General features: G+C 43.0%; 1 protein-coding gene across 1 annotated transcript in view; it reads left to right on the top strand.

Annotated features, from left to right (window-relative positions):
* Positions 1 to 18,078, top strand: part of PLEKHM3 (pleckstrin homology domain containing M3) — a 144,805-nt gene continuing 126,727 nt past the window's right edge. The window contains exon 1 of the mRNA XM_075284290.1: positions 1 to 220. The gene's annotated coding sequence lies outside the window, so the exon portion shown is untranslated. The remainder of the gene's footprint in view (positions 221 to 18,078) is intronic.

Raw genomic sequence — 18,078 nt, 5'->3', positions numbered from 1 at the left:
ACAGAGAAGAGCGGAGGACTGAGGCTGGGAGACTGTAAACAGGGAAGCAATGCAGAATGAGCAAGACATCAATAGGAAGGACTACATGATGGAGCTGTGAGGACACGGTGCACAACACTCCCTGGCCTCTACATGATGGAGCAGTGAGGACACGGTGCACAACACTCCCTGGCCTCTACATAGGACCATGCTGGACAGCTACACAGCTAGCACTGCTCGGGTATGTCACTTCCATCCCTGTATCAGGACATCTTGGCTCATAGCTCAGAACAGTATGACATCCATAGATTCTATCTATCTATCTATCTATCTATCTATCTATCTATCTATCTATCTATCTATCTATCTATCTGTCTAGCATTGGTTAGTGTTGCCTCTGACATCTGCTGATTATTTCCTATATTCCCTTTGTGTTCTCATTGCTTGCTATGCTCTCTGTGATGTCAAGGCCATTTAGGGGTTAACTCTCTGTAGATGATCTCATCGTTGGGAAAAACTGCAAAATCACATTGAACCTCGCTTGATCTGTTGTTAGCGTCTAGGGTGACAGACCACATCCCTGTCTGGTCGCATGACGTACTTGACTCTTTCATTCTCCAAGGATTAACAGGCCGATATTATTAAATGACAAAGGGATGAGATATCATGAGATGTTTTGCTTTATTTTGTGTCTATGTATATATATATATATATATATATATATATATACATACACACACACACACGCGTGTGTACTGTTCTTGCATTGTTTTTTGTTTTTTCTATTCTATAGTAAGTTGCTCAGTCGAAAATCTACTTCTAACTTGTGGGCCTACAATGCAAAAATCTGTAATAGAGCGCTCTTCACCCCCAAGTTGACAATGAATTAGCATTGTCCTCACTTATTACTGCCTTAAAGGGGTTGTCCAGGATAAAAAATAATCCCTACACTAATCTAAAAATCCTCCCCGCATACTTTAAAAAAACATAATTTAGCAAAATTGTATATTTATCCATTTACCCATATCCCTGAGGCTTTCATGTGAACGACGCAGAGACATTTACTGGTTATCTGGTAACAATTTGTTTCGCCTTTTCTGGAAGCGGAACGTCACTACTACTATTCCCACCCCATCCACTCCATTATACCTACCTCTCTTCCTTCCAGGCTTCTTCCTGCAATATGGCTCCTCCCTGTTTTCAGACTGCCGGCGTGCTATTGTCCCAGCATTGCTCTGTGTTCTGCAGCCGATAATCCACCTTTACTGCGCAGGTCGCTGATGCTGCTCCCACACCTGCGCAGTAGAGGTGGATCGTCGGCTGCAGAGCACAGAGCAGTTTACAGAAGACGGAAACCTGTTATGCCGAGTCCAGCCGTGTGTGCCAGTGAGCGTTTTGAGCTCTCTACGGCGAAACCAGTTTTTTTTAAACCGGACACAGAGTACTGCATGTCCGACTCTGTGTCTGGTTAAAAAAAAAAAAAAAAAAAAAACGGTTTCGCCGCGGAGAGCATAAAACGCTCACGGCCGGACTCTTTTCAAACCCATTCAAATGAATGGGTTTGAAAAATGACTTCAGGTTTCTGTCTCCTGCCCTGTTTTGTGCAGGAAACAGAAACCTGCAGAACGGAGTCCCATGCGCAGATGTGAACGAGCCCTGAGGAGGAGGGCAGACAGAGCACAAGCAGTGGAGGGACGTGATGAAAGTTATGACGTGGGGGGATGCTCGGAGGCCCTGGGGAATACCCTGGGTGCTCCGTGGGGTTCATTAGCATAAATGATTATAGCGATTAACAATGAAACTGTGGAGTCTCTTGAAAATATAAAAACAGCAGTAGAATAGCCTTTTTTAAAGGCTATTCAGACATGTGTTTACTTAAAAATGAGTTTTCCCAATGAGAAACTCCCTTTAAGGTGAATGTTAAGGTCTAGCATGGGGTCTGGGTTATGGGATATGAATTATGGTGTTTATATACCAAGGTCTACCGTGACGTGTATTTTGAGGTTTCTGTACTGAAATTTGTCTAAGATCTGAATAATTAGAGCATAAGAATATTTCAGTCTAGTCTGGGATCTGAATTTTGGGATCTTTTCTGAATTTAATGGGATTATCAGGGCTTTAAAGGGGTTTTGCCATCTCACTGTTTCAGCTTTGCCTGCCGTCTCTTCTTCTCATTTCCTATATTTCTCCCCCCTTCTCAGCTTGCTGAACAACACTATGAGGTATCACAATACTTATGCAGATCAGATAATATGCAGATGCTTGTAGAGAAGACCCAGTGTTATCTGTTTGTTTACATAGAGAAATTACAAACTCAGCTTTATCAGCAAACTACAATTAGCTGACCTGATTGTCCTGACAGCACTGAGTAAGTGACGTCACTTGTCCTATTTCACAGGTCCGTGGTTATAGCAATGCTGTGTAAACAATGGGAGGAATAAGTTCACATAGCAGGCAAACACAGCAGTATTTCTAGGGCAATATATTTAGGAAAAGTCTTCAATTTACATAAGCTTCCAATATAGATAGGATCCTTGAGATGGGAAAGATCATCAATAACAGTTAACTGTAATAACCCTTTAGAGGGGATATTCGCTGAGGGTGTGCCCACTCCAGATTCATGATTGGGGAAAACCTTATAAAATTTATTATTATTATATTATTACCCTGAGCATTGTCTCCTATGTAAAGCTCATACACCTTCAGCAGCAGAGAATATAGAACAGTGATTTCAGTCATACAGACTATGAGTACAGGGGGTAGTGGGGGGCTGAGCTGTTCAGCAGTTGGGGGTGGTTAAATAGAGCAGAGAGTGAAGCCCCAGCAGGAGAAGAAACACCCCTAATGCCAGGGCTGTGGATTATTTATTTTTAGTTATATTATATAAATATTAATATTGTAAAATTAATTAGATGCATAATTTGTTACACATTCACCTTCATAAGAATTGAAGCTTTTTGAGGAGTTAGAGGAATTTTGACAAATTAGAAGAGGCCTCGTGCCTGGGGGACAATTTTGTAGTGGAATGCAATCCATTTTGAAGTATCAGACCTCCCTTTCATTGGAAGAGCCTCTGTCTGCACAGAAGAGTAGGAATTGGAGTCAGCGGTTTGGCCTACTGACGCCACAGCCCTGCCTAATGCAATAGCTAAATTGTATATTAATAAACACAAATTTTCATGAAAATGGAGCTGAAGTGCAGAATAAGACCGGCATGTTTGGAAAGTGTTAAAGCAACTTTACAAAATAATTGTCATTAGCTTGATACTGATTTACCTGCTGACAGACTCCCCTTTAAGGCGGAGGACACTCTCATACTCACAGCACATTAACCGCTGCATATAGTGGCCATATAGTGGCTAAGCTAATGTGATGTACAATAGCAGAACTAAATCTCATCCACATATTGCAACTAAAACCTGAAATGCAAAGTGACCTGTGCTGCAGATTTTAAAGGGAACATGTTAGGGCAGGTTCACACCTGCGCCCAGTCTCAGCTTTGCAGGTTTCCGTCTTCTGCCCGAGAAACTGGACAGGAGATGGAAACCGGCAGTCAATTTTCAAACCCATTCACCCTTCCCCGTACACGGAAGTATAAAATCGTTACGGGTGTCAGAATATGGTGACTTTTAGAAAAAAAAATTCTTGGCACAGTTTTGGATTTTTGTTAATGGGTTAAAATGTAAATAAAACCATATAAATTAGGTATCCCCGGAATCGTACCTAGACATAGAATACAGGGGACATGTCATTTTGGCTGCACAGTGAACGCCGTAAAAAGGAAGCCCGTAAGAAAGTTGCTTGAATGCACTTTTTCTTCAAATCCACCCCATTCTGAATTTTTTTTTTCCAGCTTCCCAGTACATTTTACAGAATAATTAATGGTAGCGTTATGGAGAAAAATTTGTCCCGCAAACATTAAGACCTCATAAGGCTCTGGGAGCGGAGAAATAAAAAGTTTTGGGGTTTGGAAGGAGGGATGTCAAAAACGAAAATCAAAAAATGCCGTTGACGGGAAGGGGTTAAAGGGAATCTGTCAGTAGGAAAATCGACATCAAACTAATGACAGTACCTTGTAGGGTACTTGTTTTCTAAGAAAGAAAGTGTAGAAGAAACACCCTTAGGCTAACGCCCCACGGGCTGTAAATGCAGCGATAAAGCGCTGCGGGAAGAACCGCTTCGTGAACGCATTGCGGTTCTTTTCACAGCGCTTTTAAGAGAAGGTTCACATAGTTTTCCTCTGAGGTCTTTCACTTAACATTATATCTACGGGAAAGCCGCCAACGTTTCCGTAGATATAATTGACATGCTGCGATTTGCAAAGCCGCAACGGCTTTGCAAATCGCAGCGTGTCTGCGCTGCGATCTTTTCCGCAAAGTGGGGATGGGATTCGCATGAACTGTATAACGCCGCGATTTTTCCCGCAGCTTCTCCGCTACAGGCAAATCGCAGCGTTTACGTCCCGTGGGGCCCCGGCTAATGTGCAAAATAATAAAATGCTGATTTTCATTAAAAAGGAGCAACAATTCAGAATAAGGGTGCATGCACACTACGTAACGACGGGCGTGTATGAGAGCCGTACACGCCGGCGTTACAGCAGGGCTGCCGAGCACTTCCCATTCACTTCAATGGGAGCGCTCGTAAACGCCGCTGTTACGAGCGCTCCCATTGAAGTGAATGGGAAGTGCTCGGCAGCCCTGCTGTAACGCCGGCGTGTACGGCTCTCATACACGCCCGTCGTTACGTAGTGTGCATGCACCCTAAGAAAGGCGTATTTGGAAACTGTAGAAGTAGCCCTACAAGGTCATTAGGTTGATACCAATTTTCTTGCTGACAGACTCCTCTTATAACCTAATAACCACCATACTTTATACATGTTCAGTATGAGGTGGTGCAGGATTGTAAGAGCAAGCCAGGTATCCAGCTGTCAGAGTCTTTCACCCAGAAGAGAAAGCAGAAGTACAGTAGTTTTTAATTATTTCTGACTCCTCCGCCGTTACCATTTACATAGTGCTCAATGAATGCAGGATGCGGCATAGCCTCTGCTTGACCTGGTGATAAATGGGTGACCTCCAACATGGCTTAGCTGTTGGAAATACAAATCAGTCTTAGGCAGGCGGGGTAAGTTTGCCAGATTTGCCTACAGATAGCCACAAGTGCTCTAACTGTCCTCTAAAATTGTTGTCCGATGCCATCCCTATATCAGTAAATGAGATTTTCAGCCTCTGCCAGTGTTACACCTGCCTGTAGTCAAATTTGGTAAATCAAGCCCCACCCTGGAAGCACATGAGACTGATTTGTATTTCAATAAGAAGATGATTATCTCTGCATGGCTTCGTTGGTTTGTGGTTGTAAAGGTATGTTTCTGCTGCTATTAGAGCCCCCTACATGGCATTAGTATTTGTTTGGCCCTCACAGACTCCCCCCTTGGTGATGTCTACAGTACATATATAGTGAACTAGCTGGTACCCGCGACTTCGTCTGCGGTGATTGTAGCAGTGGGTATATACAGGCGTGGGTAAGGTTTTCGTAGTGTGTATAAGGTATGGGATATGAAATATAACTTTGTATCTTGTTTTTGCTATAATTCTGAGAATACATGAGACTTTTGTGTTGAAGTTACTTTGTATTTGAGCTGCTATATATACGGTGTTGTGAGAAACTTTACATAGTGTCTTTGGGACAGAGGGATTTGAAGTTAACCCTTTCCCGCCGATGGCATGTTTTGATTTTCGTTTTTGACTCCCCTCCCTCTAAACCCCATAACTTTTTTATTTCTCCACTCGCAGAGCCATATGAGGTCTCAATTTTTCCGGGACAAATTTTTCTTTATGATGCCACCATTATTTATTCTATATAATGTACTGGGAAGCAGGGAAAAAATTCCGAATGGGGTGGATTTGAAGAAAAAATGCATTTCTGCGACTTTCTTACGGGCTTTGGTTTTACGGCGTTCACTGTGCAACCAAAATGACCTGTCCCCTGTATTCTGTGTTTCGTTATGATTCCGGGGAGACCAAATTTATATGGTTTTATTAACATTTTGACCCCTTAAAAAAAATCCAAAACTGTGTTAAAATTTTTTTTTTTGAAAAGTCGCCATATTCCGACAGCCGTAACTTTTTTATACGTAAGTGTACGGGGATGCATAGGGCGTCTTTTTTTGCGGGACCGGGTGTACTTTTTAGTTCTACCATTTTCGGGAAATGTTATTGCTTTGATCACTTTTTATTCAAATTTTTATCAGAATCAAAACAGTGAAAAAACGGCGGTTTGGCACTTTTGACCATTTTTCCCGCTACAGCGTTTACCGAACAGGAAAAATATTTGTATAGCTTTGTAGAGCGGGCGATTTTGGACGCGGGGATACCTAACATGTATGGGTTTCACAGTTTTTAACTACTTTTATATGTGTTCTAGGGAAAGGGGGGTGATTTGAATTATTAATCCTTTTTTTTTTATATATATATATTTTTTTACTTTTTTTAAACTTTTTTTTTTGCATTTATTAGACCCCCTAGGGGTATTGACATGGGTGGGCGGTGTCGCGGATTGTCAGAGCGGTGGGGGTCGGCAAACATGGCTGCTCCGGAGCGTTAAAGAGAGCCTCCTGGAGTATCGGTAAGGTGAGGGGTAAAGTGGTAAAGTATATGTATATGTGATTGTGTGGGGTTAGGGGCGAGGCTGTAGAGGGCAATATGAATTTTATGGCTTGCTATGCTCCAAAGTGTGTGAGATTGCAGAGATGGTGGTGTGAGTTTGGGTTTTGTGGGGGTCCTGGCACAAACGTGTGTGCGCTATTGTGACGAAAAGTAGCCTATTGTTTAATCGGGTGTATTAACTATGTTTGTGGAAAATTTCAGCCAAAACGGTGGAGCGGTTTTTCTGTGATTGAGGAACAAACATCCGAACATGCAAACATCCAAACACACAAACCCACAAACTCACAAACTTTCACATTTATAATATTAATAGGATATGCACAGGGATACTATTATGCAAACTTGGGAGCTGAACCCGCTCCATATGCCACATTTTCTTTTTTTTTTTTTCAGTTTCACCCCACTAATCAGTTTATACAGCTTGGTCTGCAAAATACAAGCCTTTATATGGCCATGTTGCTGGAAAAATGAAAGGTAGATTGGAGAAGATTGTTTTTCTTTGCTTTTTTTGTCTACCATTTATATAATATATGGGTTATTATGCATCCCATAGGGATCAGTTAAAGAGGACCAGCTCTTTGCATCATTAAAGGAGTTATCCAGTTTCCAAAAATCTTCTACCACAGCAGTGCTAAATACTTTCTGTTTCATTGTGCTCCCTTTGCTTGGCTTTATTTTACTTGTTGCTCCTTGTATCACAGTTATTTACATGCACCGTATCTGTGGACAAACTACATTCCCCATGATTCATCTGACGTCATGTACTGCTGTGTTGTTTTGTTTTCTGTGTGAAGTGCTCAAAGGGAGGTGCAGTGAGATTGCAAATGGAATGACCTGTTAAATGGTACTGAATTTAAACAGGATATATATTAGGAAGGGTTTTGTATTTATGTATGGATAACCCCCTTAAATAGGTGCTGCTCTACTGCATTAAGTGCAGTTATTTTATGTGCCTCATATGCCATTTAGGCTGTGTACTGTCAAGTGGGTGGTGCCAAGCAGGAACAGTCAAGGGATGTGATCCTAAGTAGCATCTCAGCACCAAAACTAACTGCACTGATAGCTTGGGAACAGTGGGGGCTAGAGAATACCAATTCCAGCTGCAGTGGAATCAGTGGAGCAGCACCAACTAACAGATGGTAAGTAGTGGAGGTGATGAAAGGTCCACTTTAACCCCTTACCTCCTCAAAGAAACAAAAAAGGGGAGAAAACCGAGCCGACCCTAGTGTAGTATTTGAAACTTCCTTTGGCAAAAAAGGTGAGCAGAAGTAGAGACTCTCACCTGGTGGGGTTGTGTGAGACACAACCACCTTTAAGACAAAACACTGACACCGCAAGAGCAGCTGCTGGTGGATGACGTCCCGAAGACGTGGAGGCAGAGGAGGAACAACAGACCGGCCCGCTGGAACAGCCGGGCCACAAAGGATTACCAGCGCTCGCTCGATGTGGTGTAATATAAACTTTATTGCACAACGCGTTTCGAGCCCTTCACGGCTCTTTATCAAGTGCACAACATTGACATTACAGACCTGCAAGCTATGGCTGTAATGATGTGTGGAGTTTGGCACTGACATCATTACAGCCATAGCTTGCAGGTCTGTAATGTCAATGTTGTGCACTTGATAAAGAGCCGTGAAGGGCTCGAAACGCGTTGTGCAATAAAGTTTATATTACACCACATCGAGCGAGCGCTGGTAATCCTTTGTGGCCCGGCTGTTCCAGCGGGCCGGTCTGTTGTTCCTCCTTTACCTCCTCAGACATTTTTTTATTTGTATTTTTGACTCCTCGTCTTCCAAAAAGCTAAACTTTATTTTTCCATTGACAGAGCCATAGAAGGGCTTAATTTTTGCAGACAAATTGTACTTTAAGGGTGCATTCACACTACTGATACGCTGCTTGATTCTGAATGTTAAAACACGCTCAGAATCAGCGCGTATAAAGCAGTTCCCATTCATTTCAATGGGAGCCGGCATACGAGCACTCCCCATTGAAATGAATGGGCTGCTCTTTTCACTACGAGCGCTCCCATTGAAGTGAATGGGAAGTGCTCGCATATACAGCTAGCTCAGCTCATTCCGAGCCGTACACGCGAGCACTTCCCATTCACTTCAATGGGAGCGCTCGTAGTGAAAAAAGCAGCCCATTCATTTCAATGGGGAGTTCTCGTATGCCGGCTCCCATTGAAATGAATGGGAACTGCTTTATACGCGCTGATTCTGAATGTGTTTTAACGTTCAGAATCAGGCAGCGTATCAGTAGTGTGAATGCACCCTTAAGTGGTACAATTTAACCGACGGTTACCCGTACAGTAAAGATTTGGTCAGAGGAAAGCGTCGAGTCTCTAAAGGACTGTTTTAATATAACTTTATGGGGAGTGTTTCAAGACTCATTTCCAGAGCACATTGAGGGGCTCACTCACTGCATAACGGACTACATTAATTTCTGTGTGGACAGCATGGTACCAACTAGAAAAGTGAGGTGTTTCTCCAATAACAAACCATGGATCAACTCTGAGATTAAAACTCTTCTCAAGGAAAAAAAGAGAATTTTTAGGTCTGGGGACAAAAATAGCCTGGGGGCGGTGTAGAAACAGCTAAGACAATTGATCAGAGAAGGGAAAGCCAACTACAGGCGGAAGATGGAACTACAGATGGGGGAGGGTAGAATCTCTGAGGTGTGGGACAGCCTTAAGGCAATTTCAGGACACAAGAAAAAGACAGGGCATCAAACAGTAGGGGACAGGAAGTGGCTTAACGAGCTTAATCTATTCTTCAATAGATTCGACTCCAAGCAAATGCTCCCTCCACCAGCATGTCAGCCAACCCCCCTCCCCTCACACACCAAGACCCAACCCCCACCGAACTGCGGTCAACTGCAATCTGAATATCTGATCCTGCAGGAGTCTCTAGTGTGTAAGGAAATGAAGAAGATTAGAGCAGACAAAGCGGGAGGACCTGATGGGATAAGCGCAAGAGTTCTTAAAATGTGCAGTGACCAGCTAGGTGGCATTATTACGCACATGTACAATATGAGTCTAAAGCTGGGAGTGGTACCTCAACTGTGGAAAACATCTTGCGTGGTACCAGTACCAAAGAAACCCAACCTGATGGGCTACAATGACTACCGACCAGTAGCACTGACATCCCACCTGATGAAGGTCCTAGAGAGACTGGTCCTGACACACCTACGCCCCCTAGTGAGCTCCGCTCTGGACCCCCTCCAGTTTGCCTATCGGCCGGGCATTGGGGTAGATGACGCCATCATCCACCTTCTTCATAGAGCTCTCTCTCACCTGGAGAAACCCGGGAACACTGTGAGAATAATGTTCTTTGATTTCTCCAGTGCGTTCAACACCATTCAGCCAGGGCTACTGAGGGAGAAGCTGAACCTTGGTGGTGTGGACCATCACCTGTCCAACTGGATCCTAGACTACCTGACAAACCGCCCTCAGTATGTGAGAGCCCAGGACGGTGTGTCTGACACTGTGATCTGTAGTACGGGAGCACCACAAGGTACAGTTCTTGTCCCATTTCTCTTCACACTGTACACTGCTGACTTTAGGCACAACTCATCCAGCTGTTACTTACAGAAGTACTCTGATGACGGGGCCACACGGTGGCTCAGTGGTTAGCACTGCAGCCTTGCAGCGCTGGAGTCCTGGTGTTCAAATCCCACCAAGGGTAAAAAAACGATCTGCAAGGAGTTTGTATGTTCTCCCCGAGTTTGCATGGATTTCCATCCCATATTCCAAAGACATACTGATAGGGAAAAAAATGTACATTGTGAGCTCTATGTGGGGCTCACAATCTACAAAAAAAAAAAAAAAAAAAAAAAAAAAAAGTACTCTGATGACTCTGCTATAGTAGGCCTTATCAATGATGGCGACGATAGGGAATACAGAGACTTAAACCGGGATTTTGTTGAATGGTGCCAGCAGAACCAGCTCAGGATTAATGCTCGGAAGACCAAGGAGCTGGTGGTGGACTTTGGGAAACGGAGAGGTGCTCCGACCCCAGTGGAGATCCAGGGAACATGTATTGAGATAGTCAGGACCTATAAGTATCTGGGTGTGCTCCTCAATAATAAACTAGACTGGGCTGATCACCTGGAGGCACTGTACAGAAAGGGCCACAGCAGACTCTACCTGCTCAGGAGGCTGAGGGCCTTCGGAGTCCGGGGGACACTTCTTAGGGCCTTCTTCAACTCTGTGGTTGCCTCAGCCATCTTTTTCGGTGTGGCCTGCTGGGGGAGCAGTGTATCAACCAGGGACAGAAATAGACTTGACAGGCTGATCAGGAGGGCCAGCTCTGTCCTGGGGAGCCCCTTGGACCCAGTACAGGTGGTGGGTGACAGAAGGATACTGTCTGTGGTGAGAACAAATCCCACCCCATGTATGGGACCTTGATGGGACTTGGCAGCACTGTAAGTGACCGTCTGCTTCATCCCAAGTGTGAGAAGGAGCGCTATCGCAGGTCCTTCCTTCCAACCGCGACCAGGCTGTATAATCTACATCAGACCAAACGAAGATCACTCCACACAGAGAACTAAATGATTATGACAATGACCATGAGGTTTTCCTCTTTCTCTTCTATTTTTCCTTAGCTGCTATGGACTCCTAGTATAACTTCTCTTCTCAGCTTATGTGTGTCTACGTCTGTAATATATTACTCTGTATTATCCTGTACCTGTATTACTATGCTGCTGTAACATGCTGAAATTTCCCCAATGTGGGACTATTAAAGGATTATCTTATCTTATCTTAATATTCTGTACAATGGGAAGCTGGAAAGAAAAATCAGAATGGGATGGAATTGGAGAAAAACTGCCTTGAAGCGACTTTATGAGCTTTGTTTTTATGGCATTCTCTATGCAGCCAAAATGACATATCATCTGTGTTCTATAGGTCAGTTTGATTATAGTGGTACCAAATTTATATAGGTTTTAACCCCTTAAAAACAAAACAACTTGTAACTTTGTTACATTTCCATGTACAGGGAAGCATAAGGCATCTTTTTTGTGAGACCAGATGTAATTTTTGTTTATACCAATTTGGGGAATGTGTATTGCTTCGGTCGCTTTTTCCCAAATATGCGTGGCAGGAGAAATAGTGAAAAAAAGGTAGTTTGGCTCTTGAATTTTATGGAGTTCACTGCATGGGAACGAATTTTGTAGTTTTGCAAGTTTGCAGACTCGCAATTTTCAGACACAGGCTTACCTAATATCTGTGTGTTTCACTTTTTTGTGTACTTTTCACTATAATTAATACACCACCTATTCTTAGATCCTTAGAGGTGGTCTAATAACTAATACAATTGCATTGTAAAATCATTGTGCTTCTATTACAGACTGCTAGATAAAATCATAGAAATTTTTTAAAAACCAAACCAAAATTTATTTAAAGGGATCTATCATTAAAACTGCATTTGTTCTCGCTAACACGTAGGAATAGCCTTAAGAAAGGTTATTCTTCCCTACCTTTAGATGTCTTCTCCGCGCCATTCTGTAGATATCCTGTTTTCTTCGGTATGTAAATGAGTTCTCTCACAGCACTGGGGGCGGTCCCCAGCACTCATACAACATTGGGGGCCTCTCCGCGATGTGTTGTTCGGATGGCTTCTCCTGGCTTTAAATGGGATACATGCACAGTCGGCTCTGCCATGCCTGCGGCCATTTTCTTGTGGCCGCTTACACAGTACACCTGGGAGCTGGGCCGCCATAGTTAAACTCCCGGCATGCGCCATACTAGTACGGCGGATGTCGGGAGGGAGTTAAAAAGCAGTTACCTTAGGAGCCCCTTGGACTCCATAGACTATAATGGAGTCCTTGTGGTTTCCGTGTGAAAAATGCGGAGAGAAAAGTGCTGCTTGACCCCTGTGGGAGATACATAAACGGTGCAGAAAAGCACCGCTTGGCTGTTCCTGTAAGCCCACCCTAGGGGTCAGAGCTTTGGTGAAGTTATTCCCATTTCATCTTTGATTTGGCAGATTGGAATCATTCTGTGCCCTGTACGAGTGTCCAGGAGCTATTTCCTATCTCAACCACTGGATTTAGATTTTGTATTCCACCCTATGAAAAGTTTAACTGCTCTTGTACAATTCACATATGTAGTAGGTTAGCACCAATGTATCACCCGCAGTCATCCCACATTGAAAGTTTGTGAGGTTTTGTTGAGTTCCCATGATCCTTTGTACTAAACAGATGCTTTAACACCTCACATCCTAGAAAATTGATCCTGGCTGAGCGGCTTGTGGTCCATTACAGCGTATTCGGTGGAGTCTTGTTGATACCTGTTTGATATCTATTATGTTCAGTGTAACACAGCCCATCCCCTCCTATTCTTCATGCATCAATAAACAGCAATAAAGGGTGTCTAAAGCCCTGCTGGGATGCCGAAAAAAGCAATACAAAGCATAACTTCCTGGCAGATGCTGTCAGAGGTAATTGAGCGGAGAAACAAGTCTCTGTGACAGGAAACATACAGCTTCTGTTCACTGGAACGGTATCCATGTTGTTTTTTTGTGTTTTGTTTTCTCTTTTCCTCAGATAGCCTCAGTAAACATGTAATTTCAAGAAGATCTTCACATAAAAAGAGGGATATTTTACCTGTAGCACCAATTGGTATAGAAAGAAGACGCCACCACAATACCGCCATTGTGTAAATAGCGCAAACACAAAAACAACCTAATCCCTAGGAAATTGTTAGCCCATGGATACCCTACTTAAAGATCACATCTCTCTAAATCCTCGGTGAATAAAGTGCTTAACTTGTCTTCTTTAGTCGCACTGGTAAAAATTCTGTTCATTTGTTTCTTAGTTAGAACTTAGTCAAGGTAAAACCGTTGAACAATGAGCGTTCTTAAGAGGTTTGTCATTGACTTTCTCCTTTCCTAGAGTTTTAGGATACGTTCACATTTTCACTGGTGTCTGTCTGAAAAAGTCCTGTAAGCAGGACGTGTTCATGTCAAAGAGAAAACAACAGATATCCAATGGACCCCATTTTAGTCAGTGAGGTCCCTCAGGATCCATTATTGTCCACCATTAGATGGACTATCTATATCGTTTAATCCATTTGTCTGGTCCTAGGACCAACCAGAAGAACATATCAAATACGCAAATATGAATGCAACCATATCTGGATCCTTCCCCATGACATACTATTACGCCAGCACCAGGAATCCGTTTTTTTGAACTGACATACCATATATACTCGAGCATAAGCCGAGTTTTTCAGCACAGTTTTTGTGCTGAAAAAGTGCTCCTCGGCTTATACTCGGGTCATTACGGTAATTTTCTGGTAGCAGGCCAGGATAGCAGACCCCGCCCCCACCACCGCTCCATCACACGCCGGGTGACGTGGCCACGTAAGCTCAGGCCCGCACCCGGCGTGTGTCTGCTTCCTGGCGTGCAAGCAGAAGTACCGTAAGTACTTATGCAGTTTTTAATGTACAGCATCACCACGCTCCTGGCAGGAGCTTATGCCTGCGATCTCTGATTGTAGACATAAGCTTCAGCATCTCCGCTGTAAGCGTTACAGCGGAGGTGCCCTCTGGAGATGTCCTCCCCCCTCCGGAGATGTCCTCCCCCCCTTCGGCCTGCCCCATACCTTTAAAGTTGCAGGCCGGCTCCTGCGCAGCGAGCTCGCAGGAGCCGACCTGTTCCGATGACAGCCGGGAGCCTAATGAAGGCTCTCAGGCCTGTCATCGCTACATTACTATTGCGGCTGGTCTATAACCAGCCGTAATAGTAATGTAAAGAATCTCCCATAGACGGCAATACACTTGTATTGCCGTCTATGGGACTTGCAATCAAATGATTGCAGGTTCAAGTCCCCCAGGGGGGGCTAAAAAAAAAAAAAAAATAGTAAAAAAAAAAAAGTTTTAAAAAAATATAATAAAAAATAAAATAAATAGAAGTTCTAAATCACTCCTTTCCTAGAATACATATAAGGGCGGGTTCACAGCACCCGATCTCAGTTATGCAGGTTTCCGTCTTCTGTCGACAGAAGACGGAAACCGACATTCAGTGTCTGTGGGTGAGCGTCTTCTGCTGTCCATGGCGAAACCGTTTTTTTAAAAAAATTTTTTTACCGGACACAAAGTCCTGCATGTCTGACTAAAAAAAAAAAGCAGTTTCGCTGCGGAGAGCAGAAGACGCTCACCAACGGACACTTTTCAAACCCATGAATGGGTTTGAAAACTGCCTGCCGGTTTCAGTCTCCTGCCCAGTTTCTCGGGCAGGAAACGGAAACCTGCATAATGGAGATCAGGAGCTGGTGTGAACCTGCCCCAATGTAGAAAATGACTGTGAAACACATACACATTACATACACTGTGTCTGAAAGTGCCCGGTCTACTGAATATAGGGGGTCTGCAGTGCTTCTATTCCGTCGGGAAGGGGTTAATAGGATCTCTGCAGATACCCTATATTCCAAGTGGGGGTAAAAAACCCAGTCCTCAAGCTCAGGGAAGGGGCAGACAGACAACCAAAACACCCCCTCCCCTTTCCCAGTACCCAGCACCTACTGCACCCAAAAACTCTGACCATTTTAATTTTTGAAATTTTCCATTAGCTGCTGCATTTCCCCCCTAGGCTTATACTCGAGTCAATAAGTTTTCCCAGTTTTTGTGGTAAAATTAGGGGGGTCGGCTTATACTCAAGTATATACGGTAATAGTATTTTATTCAGATGACACCGACCTAGGACCTGAGCTTCAGTTTCATTCTTCATATAATTGTGCATTGATATACAGAAGCACATAATGTACTGTTATATACTGTATAAATCATGCCACCTAGTGTTCAAGTATTAGTAAATGTAAGTGTTAATGTAAAAAATAAATAAATTGTAGTAAAAAAAAGTATGAAATAAATAAGGACTATAGTAATATTAATTATTAAATATTAATATAATTATATTTATAGCAAAACTATGGCTGCCTATTCATTATAGAATAAAATATAAAGTTATCACCCTCACCCACAAGGCTCTCCATAATGCCGCACCTCCATACATTTCCTCCATCATCTCTGTCTACCGCCCAACCCGTGCTCTCCGTTCACTCAATGACCTAACACTTACATCCTCTATTATCAGAACCTCCCACGATCATATACAAGACTTCTCCCGAGCTGCACCACTTCTCTGGAATGCTCTACCCCGGACAATCAGATTTACTCCCAATTTCTACAGTTTCAAACGCAAACTAAAGACAAATCTTTTCAGACAAGCCTATCACAATTTCTAACGTAAACCCTTAACCCTCCTCTGTCCCCGCTCTCACATTTCCCTACATGATATGATCATCTCATGCTAACTTTATAGGTCCAAGCTCCATTCACATGTTAAAGGACACGACTGTCGACGGCTCATAAAGTCTTATGTTTGTGTATTGACAGTAACCTCTATTACAAAAATGTCTGACCTCTGCATAAGCAATGCCGCCCCTGCTACCTCTTGTGTCACCCCCTCTACCTCATAGATTGTAAGCTCTTGCGAGCAGGGCCCTCAGTCCCATTGTGTGAAATGACTTTCTTTGTAATGTATCTTTCTGTCTGTATTTGAACCCTACAAATTGTACAGCGCTGCAGAATATGTTGCGTTATATAAATAAAATTTATTATTATTATTATTATTATTATTATTATTAACTAAATTGCAAAAAATAGCCATGTTTGGTGTTGATTCTTTTGTAACAACCCATAGTATAAAAATATGGTGTTATACTTCCCACATGGTGAATGCTGTAAAAATAACAATAAATAAACAAGAAAATAGCTTTTTTGTCAAATTATGGCTATGTCTAAGTTAAAGTAAAAAAGTTCTGTTTTTTAGAATGTTACAACAGAAAAAACAAAAATAGACCCACATCCTTAAAACGGTATTCCCATTTCAAGGATCCTAACTCATGTCTCTAGTTGCCCAAAGAATGAGGTGGACTCTTGGGAAATAACCCCCGGTTACAGTAGGTAAATGGTAGAAATCGGCTTTCACGATCTGTGTCCCGGGTGAAGAGCTATAGGTGCCGGTACCGTAGCTCTTCACAGTCAGAAGGACAGTCTGTCAGGAACGTCCTTCTCCACAGCAGCGACTATCGCGCTGTACAGTGTTTGCGGGGAGGAACGCCCCCTCCCTCTGCTCACAGTGTTCGTCCATAGACGAGTATTATCAGGAGAGGAGGGGGCATTCCTCCCCGCTCACACTGTACAGCGCGATAGGTGCTGCTGTGGAGAAGGACGATCCTGACAGACTGTCAGAAACGCCCTTCTGACTGTAAAGCGCTACGGTACTGGGACCGTCGGCTTTCCAGCAGTATATAGAACTGCCTGTGCCCAATCTGATGTAAGGTGTCCTCTTTAATTGTTCCATACAGAATATAATAACTCTTCATCTATAATGACACTTCTGGGACATGACCTCCTACCATCAGTTCAGGTATCCTATCCAGCTGAATGGGTTATTCTGGGGGGGAGGGGGGGGTTATGCTTTCACAAGGTCAGTAGGATACCTAGGGCTGTAGTCTCCTGAAAGGTTCAGATGGGAATACGTCCAGCGGGTCTAAAACGTACCTGAAGGAAGCCTCAAGTATGTTTTTCGGGTCTGCCTCCTTCTCTTACTTAAAATCCCCTTACAGCTTAGTAGGTGTACTAGCCAAGGTTAGACACTCTTGGGAGCCAACTGAATTCAGCACACTGTCGGCTTTCCAGCAGTATATAGAACTGCCTGTGCCCAATCTGATACATACATAAGTATATGCATGCATATATATATATACATACATGCATACAGGTTTGTCTACATTTTTTCAGCTTGTTTATTACTAGAAGAGTATTTTTTATTATTCTTTTTTCTTGTAGTATTCATTTTTGGTTATTTTTTAGTCCTAGAAATGAACGTTTTGTATATTCTCCTCAGTTTTGTCTGGAAAATTTTTCTCGGCTTGGTACATGCTCACTAGTGACATCTCTATTCAGGAACAAAGCTAGCTAGATATGCTCCCATGACCTTCCTATAGTTCTCTTTATTCTGTGGAAACTCATTAGCGGAGCCGGCCTATGTCCTCAAAATGAGCTTGAAAAATAATTCAACTACACATGTATTTACAAACAAAACTGAATATGTGTGTGTGTATATATATATATGTGTGTGTGTGTGTTATTTTTTACCATTCCTTGTTATGTAACCTTTTTATGTTTCCAGAATGTTTTAAATTTGTGTAGGAAGAATTTTCTGTAAATCCTGCTATAAGATACAATGAAGCTCTGGAAGCCCTTTCTATATAGACTTTGTCTTAGATGACCTGTTTTGATATTATTTTTATGAAGAAAATATATGAATTTCTTGGCGCCATGCCTGCACCTTCAGCTTTGGTTGTCAGCTGTATATTACTCACACTCTGCTGCAATGGTTAGGATTGGTGATAACGCTCATCCCCTTTCCT

The sequence above is a fragment of the Leptodactylus fuscus genome, chromosome 8 (assembly GCF_031893055.1).
Source record: "Leptodactylus fuscus isolate aLepFus1 chromosome 8, aLepFus1.hap2, whole genome shotgun sequence".
In the NCBI taxonomy this organism is placed as follows: domain Eukaryota; kingdom Metazoa; phylum Chordata; class Amphibia; order Anura; family Leptodactylidae; genus Leptodactylus; species Leptodactylus fuscus.
This window is presented reverse-complemented; position numbering and strand designations above follow the sequence as displayed.